At 41.3% G+C, this 7,752-nt stretch overlaps 1 protein-coding gene across 1 annotated transcript in view; it reads right to left on the reverse strand.

Annotated features, from left to right (window-relative positions):
* The window catches only part of LOC126188352 (uncharacterized), a 29,995-nt gene extending 23,855 nt beyond the window's left edge, over positions 1 to 6,140 (reverse strand). The window contains exon 1 of the mRNA XM_049929954.1: positions 6,091 to 6,140. The gene's annotated coding sequence lies outside the window, so the exon portion shown is untranslated. The remainder of the gene's footprint in view (positions 1 to 6,090) is intronic.
* Between the last annotated feature and the right edge of the window lie 1,612 nt (positions 6,141 to 7,752).

Consider the following 7,752-nt stretch of genomic DNA (forward strand, 5'->3'; position numbering starts at 1 on the left):
GTACCTGGCAGAGGGTTCACCGAACCACCTTCACAATTTTCTATTATTCCAATCTCGTATAGCGCGCGGAAAGAATGAACACCTGTATCTTTCCGTATGAGCTCTGATTTCCCCTATTTTATCGTGGTGATCGGGTCCTCCCTATGTAGGTCGGTGTCAACAAAATATTTTCACATTCGGAGGAGAAAGTCGGTGATTGGAATTTCGTGAGAAGATTCCGTCGCGACGAAAAACGCCTTTCTTTTAATGATTTCCAACCCAGATCCGTATCATTTCTGTGACACTCTCTCCCATATTTCGCGATAATACAAAACGTGCTGCCCTTCTTTGAACTTTTTCAATGTACTCCGTCAGTCCTATCTGCCAAGGATCCCACACCGCGCAGTAGTATTCTAAAAGAGAACGGACAAGCGTAGTGTAGGCAGTCTCCTTAGTAGGTCTATTATATTTTCTAAGTGGCGTGCCAATAAAACGCAGTCTTTGGTTGGCCTTCCCCACAACATTTTCTGTGTGTTCCTTCCGATTTAAGTTACTCGTAATTGTAATACCTAGGTATTTCGTTGAATTTACATGCAGGGTGTATCATATTGTGGTGTAAATGCATACAGTTGAAAGTACACAATAGTAGAAGCAAAAAAGTCTCAGTAAACATAGGTCCACAAACGAACCGTTTGCGATTTTGTGATTACCAGCCACTACAGACGTGGTTCTGTGCAAACATCAAATGCCGGTGCGTGGTGTGATCTTTGTTTACATTTTCGAGACGTGAAGTTGTAAACAGAATGGACACGACAGTGTAGTACACAGAATACCAGTCGTTTGCGGAGAGTCAGTTGTGTTATACAAGTGTTGATGGTTACTTGGAACATTGAGGAGTATGCAGATACGCATTTCACATATGATAGGACTAACAGCAGTGCGCGGGAGGCTTCACGCTTGTGCCAGAAAACAAGTACTGCACGAAGGCACCCTAAGAGAGTCGACTGTTTACAAGAGTGCATCGCCCGCATCTCGTGGTCGTGCGGGAGCGTTCTCGCTTCCCACGCCCGGGTTCCCGGGTTCGATTCCCGGCGGGGTCAGGGATTTTCTCTGCCTCGTGATGGCTGGGTGTTGTGTGCTGTCCTTAGGTTAGTTAGGTTTAGGTAGTTCTAAGTTCTAGGGGACTTATGACCACAGCAGTTGAGTCCCATAGTGCTCAGAGCCATTTGAACCATTTGAACAAGAGTGCATCAGTCCCTCCGAATAGCTGTGAGCTTTGCACGTCCTGTGGGAGCAGGTGGACCCGCACAAATTACACATGTGCTTGAAGATATGATGCAGGAAACAGTCTTACACTCTTCAGTAATCTCGACAAGGGAACTTGCCAGACAAATTCCTGAAAAGAGTCACAGTAGTGTTTGGAGAACAATGCATCACAATGCAATGCACCCGTACATCTCCAACGTATTCACTGTCTTAGTGAGGCGGACTTTGATCCTAGACTAAACTTCAATTAGTGGGTGCAACAAGCTGTAGGCAACACTACATTTGACAATAACATTTTATTCACAGATAATAAAGGGTTCACTCGTGATGGTGTGTTTAACTATCACAACTCTCGCGTTTATAATCATCTAGGCTCCAGCCCACATGCTGTGCAGGGGTCTTCACATCCGCACGCAAACAGACGTGAACATCGTAAACAAGATGCGCAGTAGAGCCTGCTCACAGGGAGATCACGGCAATTGCAATAACCCGATTTCCCAGTGACTTCGCTCATTGGAAGAGCAGCCAAAGTAAGCGAACACGTATCTCAGCTTATCTGTAGATACCTACCGTTTCTGAGAAAACGACGGTCGAAATTTTCGAGGTCCTCTATGTGCCTATTAGCATAGTACGAGTTCCACAGTGGCACAGCTGCTATCGTCGAGGCTTCCAGTTTTGCTCTCTTGTGTTTGATACCCAATTATTGTTTTTATTTTTATTTCTTGTTTTGTTTTTATTTATCTATGTCCGTAGAAGATTACTGCACGAATGTTTTCCAATGTATGTAAAGTAATGTTGTCATTATTCGTCTACTAATTGTTTGGTGAATGAATTTAAAAAAAATAGAGAGAAAATGATTTGAAATTGTTTTCGGTGACATTCCTGTAGTTTATCTTGATTCATAATCAACTGCAAGGCAGTTTTCGGAAAAAATGATCCGTTAACGTGATTCACCACGAAATTGTTGACAATGCATTAAATCTTCAACAACGCTAAAGAGGTTTCTTTCCCAAGTGAGATTCACGCGAAGAAATGTTACTGTGGTAACCTGTCTTCGCACGATACTCATGGTGTTCGGAATTTCTATGTTTCGAATGTTTCTACAATCGGTATTATCCAAGAGAATGCACCAAATCTTTCTGAAGAATAAACATGATACTAAAAATAAGAATTAATATAATAATTGATTTAAAAATGAAGTGTAGGAGTATGGGAATTTAAAAAGCTCCCAACTACTGAAAATATCATACATATATGCATTATATAATAAATGTATAACACATATTGTGAAATCCAGCGTTGATTTTACTGTTAATAGCCCTCGTATTTCCTATTTTGTTATGAAACATTTGTGTAGTAGCCGTTTACGAACATGGGTAGATAAGTTAAATAAATAAGAAAGAATCGTGTTTCGAAAACGGGGCGCGAAAGTACGAAGCTACGATGGTATCCACTGTGCCACCGTTTCAGTCCAACTTTCAGTGTACTACTAGACATATAAATTACGGCGAAAAAATTGACCGCCGTTTTCTCAGACACGGACGAATATGTACCGATAAAGTGGGACGCGTGATCGCTTGTTTTGACCCCTCTTCGACTGAGCGAAGTTTTTGGGAAGTCGGTTGATGGCGGTTGCCGTGTTCTGCTCGTCAGTCGATCATCAGCCTCGGATGTTTTGCCATCGAGTCACGGGAAGCGCTCCACAAATAAATACTCCGGGAAAACACATTCGAAGTTGAAGGTACCACCAGAACAAATCAGTTTAAACGGCAAAGTTCTTCATAGTCAAACACAGGAAGCAGTTGCAAATGTCTACCAGTTTACAAAGAAAGAAGCTGAGCTAAGGGTTCCATTGAAACTAAAACCCGCTTTCAAAATGACTGACCGAACAACTGAAGTTTCGTTTACTAACGTTCGGCTAATCAGGAGAGAACTGGAAAGGGTGCAGGCAGGTGAACCCTCGACATTTTCAGCAAGGAAAGGTACATAATATGTTTGAAGGCCAGTTTAGACAATTTTAATGCGCAAGTGGTGAATAATTTCTAGGTTACAGTTAAAAGACCTTCTTTAAAATAAATTCATAAAAAGCTACAAACTTTAATAAATTTTATACGGTGTGTAAACACAATTCGTAAATTTCTTCGTACTCTAGGATTTACGTGGATGAAGACTGCGAACAACCGAAAAGTTCTCCAGGAACAAAGTAGACTCACGGATAAACGAATTGCTTATTTAAAAGGTATCTGAGTTTTCAGATGTGAGTGTCGTCCAATTGTCTATGTGAACGAGACATATGTTTACATTTGTCACACAACATCGTACGAATGAAGAAACAATTCACTGCGGGATCTGTTGAAAACTGTTTCAACAGGAAGCAGAATTAACATCAGCCATGCTGGCGGGGAGGACGGTTTTTTACTCATTGCCTACTTAGGTTTAAATTTGGACAGAAAACAGGGATTGTCACGACGAATGGACTTCTGAAAATGATGAAAAATGGCTCAGGGAGACATTAATACCTAATCTACTACCTCATGTCTTAATTATAGATAACGTCTCTTACCACAATAAGCAACTGATCCGTGCTCCACCATCAAACTGCACGAGGAGATATCCTGGTTAACACAAAAGGAAATTCACTTCCACAAACACGTGCTGAGAACCCAACTGTTTTCATTGGCCAAATTTTCAAACCAGGTCACATCACTCGTAAAATAAACACTATTTTAACGGAACATAGTCATACTGTGATATGACGTCCTTCATACCACCCAAAAGTGAGACCTATAGCGCCGATATGGGGAAGAGTCAAGAACGACGTTTCCGTACGTAGTGCGATATTATGAATGGAAACGTTATTAACATTTATAGATAAACAAAAGAAGACTCGAAGAAACGCTTTGAGTAGGCAAATAAAATTGAAGGGCAGTATATTTTAAGTGAAAGTTTACTGTACAAAGTGCTGGAGGTGATCAGAAATGTAAGTGGTACAAACTCGAATACATAGTGATGGAAGCAATACTGATTCCGCAAGTGAAGAAAGTGAATCAACTGATACTGCCATTGGAAATGAAAGAAGGCACTGGCACCGAAAATTAAGAAACGTAGAGTAGAGCCTTTTTTAAATGTGTTTGTGTGTAGAAGTAATGATAGTGAAAGATCCATAGTATTATGTCAAACCGTGAACTCAATTATTTGTAATGTGGAACGGTGTATGCAGTTACTCTAACTCTTCTTAACAGTGAAGCTGCTATTTACGACTAAATTGTATGTTTCGCATGGCTATGCTTGTAAAATAAACAGTTTACATTTTCGTATACATGCTCGTTCCGCCTGTAACCCATTTGCTCGTCCGCTACACTGAAATAGCTCTTCCCCTGTTTTGCATTTTGCTTTCTGCACACACGAGTGTTCTTGTTTGTCTGCATGAAGTGCACTTGGTAGCGACAGCAATGTCCACTTTATTCATCGTCCTTAAGTTTTCAGTTGGTAGTGCTCGGCTCTGTTTTTCCTTCAGTCTTAGTTAAACAGCAGCAGCGATGCACAGCAACATGGATAGTTTTAGTGATGGGGAGTTGACCAATATGCACTAAATGTATAGGTTCACCGAATGCACAACGATACTATGCCGAACTGTTCCCGAAGCGACAGCAACGTGATCACAATACATTTTCATCTGAAAGTTTTTGTGTTACACTATGTTTTGTGTTGCACGTTCTGTTGATTTCTTGTCACAGGCTTTTTTGACTGTTGTGTTGTTGCTTTCAGAGAAAAACAGCGAATTGGATCTAAAACCGAATAAACCACACATATACCTATGAAAATGTATAAGGTACGCTGGTTGAAAAAGCAAGAAAAAGTAAAACCTCAAACAGAAAACAAGACAGCTGTTACAAAGAAGGCGGTAGTTTGAAGCAAACGATAACAATACAACATATGCTAAAATGCCGAAATACCTTAGACAGGGTGTCAGAAGATATGCTGGAATATGACAAGGAGAAGTAGTTGAAAATAATTGCAGTATGAAGAAACCGAAACAGAAAATTATGTTGAGTAGATATCACGTTTCATCAGTTAATGTGATAGATGGTATATTAGCGAATAACAGTGAGATAGTTGGTCAAACAAGTGTAGAAGACTTACTGAAGTTCTATAGTGAAGAGACGCTGCCAGAACTACATTTCTTCGTGGACTGCTTGCGACATGAAAATTGACAGACTGTATAGTACTAAGTGATTGCGATCTACATTTCACTTGCGTTATGTATTTTCTCATACAGGTGATACAATTCACATAGTTTATGCTATAACGTGCCGATCCAGGTAAAGCAGTGGTAAAACACTAAAATTGCTTTCGAGAGGGCGGCCATACAGAATTAATTAGGTTCAGTGGCTTCCTTGAACCTTTTAGGATGAACGTTGGGATATCTCAATTGAAAAACACACGGCCGATTCCCTGCCCCTCCCCTCCGCATCTCGAGCTTGTGTTCCGTATCTAGTGTCCTCGTATTCGAAGTTAAATCCTAATACTCCTTCTTGATACCAGAACATAACTCTCTACTTAAAATGTATTTACAGTTATATTGCTAAATGCCTGTCTTTGTAAGGCACACCGAGGCACAGTTGTGGTAATCTAAAACCATCAGCGTCAAACAGATCGCTTGAGATTCGAAGTAATGACAGACGCTGTCATAGGTCATGAGGCGTCTTGTACGCACGAAGGGAATAAAGTGGAAATTTAATGCCATGTCCACACAGCTGCGGGCAGCTTGCGAAACTGTCATCGTTTCTCTGTGAAGTACGCTTCGACTAGTAGCGTTAGCTGCTGCAACTTATCCGTACTTACAAATAGAAGTGCCCAAACAATGGTGCTGCGGCAGCAGTCCGAAGCGAAACTGACAGTCCGACTCTCGGCGTGGAGTCTCCGAGATAAGATAAGATTATACTTGGTCTTTTCAAGGAAACTGCGGATATCTTTGACACGCTCTATCAACGATTTTGCGAGAACTTATTGAATCTTGCACGTATCACAAACGTTTCTCAAGAATTTCTCAACAGAATCTGATATCTCTGCATCGTCCGGCACGTATTCCAATTACGTTTAGTTGTTCTCCTCTGCCTTAGCTGGCACTGAAAATTTCGCAATAATTGTAGCACAATCTTGTGGAGAAAATTGTTGATTTTTACTGCGCATGATGCATTTTTTTCCCTCTAATAGAAAATAGGTGTTTCAGTAACGTATGAATGGTGGGCTCCATGTGGTTCCCAAGTTGTGCAGCGACCGTAAACCATATGTTTGACCTCTACTTAAGACAGTATTACTATTCAGGGCACATATTGGTTGAAAGCATCGATGATGGCTGTTACTCAGTTGAAATCGATTTGCAAAAGTGAATAAATAAAACATGATTTTGCGACTGGTTGCTGCATATTTGGTAAATTTATAGTTTCAGTAACTGCTGTCCTTTGCCAGTACTCGTCGTCTCGAGGTACCATTTCTGCCCCGTGAAACAGACGACACGGGTTCGAGTTGCGCTCTTGGCATGGATGTAGGTTTTACAAGTTTCGTTGCTGTGCTTGTAACCTATAGATGCGAAAGTAAGTAAAACTATTGTAAATGAAATAACGTAAGTATGAAAAAGACTAAAAAACGAATTAACTGGTTCTAAGAACTACAAGCTAACTGTCAATAAAGAACTAAATAAACCCCACCATCTCAACCAAGACATTCGTCTCTTAAAATTACTTTCGGTCTGGTTTGCAATTCCAATAACTACAGTATAATTTTACTACGGGTTCACAGTATAGTGTATATGATTCTGAAAGTCTCTCCCTGATGGGTGTCCATCCATTGAACGAACGATAGAATCCAGAGAGGTAAATATGATGATGAAGTCCAATACTGCTTGACAGAACGTAGGGGACGATGCGGGAGACCCGCACCGCTGTACTAGGCAAGGTCCTAGCGGAGGTGGTTTGCCATTGCCTTCCTCCGACCGTAATGGGGATGAATGATGACAATGAAGACGACCTAGTCATCTCGATGCCGGTGAAAATCCCTGACCCCGCCGGGAATCGAAACCGGGACCCCGTGGTTGGGAAACGGGAACGCTACCGCGAGACCACGAGCTTCGGACAGAGGTAAATAAAGAAAATAATAATTTAAAGTAAAAGTCAATAAGTTTTTAAGCAGCAGTGTTCCATCCATTTGCCTTACCGTGAGATTTGTGGGCCCCAATGCGACATTTTCTGCCAATTTTACGAGCACAATAAGTAATGCAGCTCATTTTTTAACCAGATTGGGTCTATTCAGGATTCCAGTACGCCGTATTATTCCCTACTCTTTCAACTGCAAAACCTTGTTTTCAACATAATCTCTGTGCAGTGCTACCGCCTGATGCCACCTCACAAGGAGGACCTGTATGCCCGCACGGGACCACTCTACTGGTCGACGTCGGAACCAGCTTCTTACTGCATCAATAACTTCCCGATCATCCACATACTGCTT

The sequence above is a fragment of the Schistocerca cancellata genome, chromosome 1 (genome assembly GCF_023864275.1).
Source record: "Schistocerca cancellata isolate TAMUIC-IGC-003103 chromosome 1, iqSchCanc2.1, whole genome shotgun sequence".
Taxonomy (NCBI): Eukaryota; Metazoa; Arthropoda; class Insecta; order Orthoptera; family Acrididae; genus Schistocerca; species Schistocerca cancellata.